This window comes from Microtus ochrogaster, chromosome 10 (assembly GCF_000317375.1).
Source record: "Microtus ochrogaster isolate Prairie Vole_2 chromosome 10, MicOch1.0, whole genome shotgun sequence".
NCBI classification, from domain to species: domain Eukaryota; kingdom Metazoa; phylum Chordata; class Mammalia; order Rodentia; family Cricetidae; genus Microtus; species Microtus ochrogaster.
In genome coordinates this window covers 46,837,203-46,839,433 of record NC_022016.1, presented here as the reverse complement: position 1 = coordinate 46,839,433, position 2,231 = coordinate 46,837,203, and the positions used below count along the sequence as shown (strand labels likewise).

The window sequence follows — 2,231 nt, the reverse complement described above, 5'->3', positions numbered from 1 at the left end:
AAAACCCAATTCCATTTAAATTATTTTTATTATTTATTGTGTGTGTCTTCATGTGTGTGTGTGTTTGCACTTGCAGGAGCCCATAAGTAGAGGTGGTCGTGAGCTGCCTGATATGAGTACTGGGAACTGAACTCAGTTTCTATGAGAGACCAGTGAGTGCTGGCTTAGCTGTCTTTTCAGCTCCCTTAGTTTTTGCTAAGAGATCTCTGTCTAGTCCTGGCTGGCATCCTGCCTTTTCTTAGCTCTGGGATTACAGCCACCACAGCAAGCTCCTATTTTTTCATTGTTTGGACTTGGAGCCAGACTTGAGCTACATTGTTTGATTCCTATTTGACTTTTTTAAAGAACATTTATTTTTTGATAGTACTGCAGTTTTGTTTTATGTAAGCAGCGTTTAGTTATTTGTAGAATATAAAAATGAAATGAGCATTCTTCATTGTAGAAACAGGAAGAAAGTTTGTTCTGTAACGTAGGCAAATGATGCTCTAGCATTCTTGTTATTATAGTCATCTGGTTGGTTAGCAGGGGATCAGAAAGCAGAGTCTTGAGTGGCTCAGCCTCAGCTTCTCAGGCAGAGTCCTGAGCTCCTTGAGAACTGCTTCTCCCATGATGAGAATTAGGTCCTTCCTGTAAAAAAGCTGTGGCAGTTGAAAGCACAGAAGAAAGTATGGCTCCGTTTCCACCTGCCTTGCAAATGTAGAGCTCGTGTGAAGAGTTGTGAGCTCATAATAAGGCCTTTGTCTTTGAACTTGTTAGGCTTCTGCATTTTATAGTGTGTGTGTGTTTAGGATGTATGTATACCATATGTGTTTGTGGATTGTGTGGAGAGTATGTGAAGTTTGTGCTGTGTGTAGTGTGTATGTATACCATGTGTGCTTGGATTGTGTGGAGAATGGATAGTGTGTGCAGAGTGTGTGTAGGATGTGTGTGTATAGTGTGTGCAGTGTGTATGTGTATAGTGTGCATATTTAGTGCGGAGTGTGTATGTATAGTGTGTATACATGTATAGTGTGCTTTGTGAGTGTATGTGCTATGTGTGTATAGTGTATATATGTATGGATTATGTTTGGGTAGATTGTGGGTGTAAAGTGTGTGTACTTGCAGTGTGCTTGCGGATTGTGTGGAGAATGTGGATGTGGGTGTGGAGGGTGCATGTGGATTGAGTGGATGCATGTTGTGTGTGGTTAAAATGAAATGGTTCCTTTGTAAAATGTTTCAGCTCCATTGCTTCCCAGGACAGCAAGTGCGCACACAAAATATTTAACTGTTGTGTGAGGTTGCTAGTTTAAAAACTGTCTAGAGACCACTGTAGTCTCTTTAGACATTTTAATGACTAAAACAGAGGGTGTGTTTGTTTTGTTTTCAGACTTCTAAGCTGCTGCTTGGAAATAAAGAATCTACTAATGAATGATTCAGACTTTGGCAACTTTGAGTCATTCTTAAAATACAAACAAACAAACATCCACTACTTTTTTTCTTTCACTCTATTTATAATTTTTAAAGATTTAATTCATGTGTATGAGTGTTTTGTGCGTGTGTGTGTGTGTGTGTGTGTGCGCGCATGTTTGTATGGAAAGCACATGCATTCTTGGTATCTGTAGAGGTCAGAAGAGGGAATTAGATCCTGCGGAACTGCTGTAAGCCACCGTGTGGGTGTTGGGAAGTAAACCCAGGTCCTCTGTAAGAACAGCAAGTGTTCTTAACTCCTAAGCCATCTCTCTGGCTCTCTTTTCTTTTTGAAGCAATAGTTTCAGTAAAGTGTTACCCAGGCTGGCCTTGGACTCACTCACTCCTTTGACCATTCTGGCCTTGAACTTTCAGTGGTCTCCTTCTTCTTCCTTTCTTGTACTGGGTCACAGTTAACAGCCACTACACCTGCAGTAGCTCTTTTATTGTCTTCCCAACTCTCTCAGTGAATTAGAAAGAAGCACTATACAAGAAGTATTAAGTGTTTGTTAAATTGAGGAAAATTTTTTCATTTGGGATTAGTGATACAATAATTAAAAATGAATTAGTCATGAATTAGCCAACTGGAATCTGACTACAGGCTTGTTGGAATTAAAAAGAAATAGGTAAAATTCACATAATTTGTATCATTTGTGTTTATTGTAGAGAGACATAATCCGGCATACATTTGTGTCATTCAGGGACAGTGCTGTGATCTTTTCCCTTTCACATAAGCCACATCTTGTAAGCATTTCTTCTTCTTCTTTTTGTTTTTTTTTTTTTTT

At 39.2% G+C, this 2,231-nt stretch overlaps 1 protein-coding gene across 17 annotated transcripts in view; it reads left to right on the top strand.

Moving 5' to 3' along the window:
* The window catches only part of Eif4g3 (eukaryotic translation initiation factor 4 gamma 3), a 229,712-nt gene that overhangs the window by 45,764 nt on the left and 181,717 nt on the right, over nt 1–2,231 (top strand). The gene's annotated exons all lie outside the window — the stretch shown is intronic.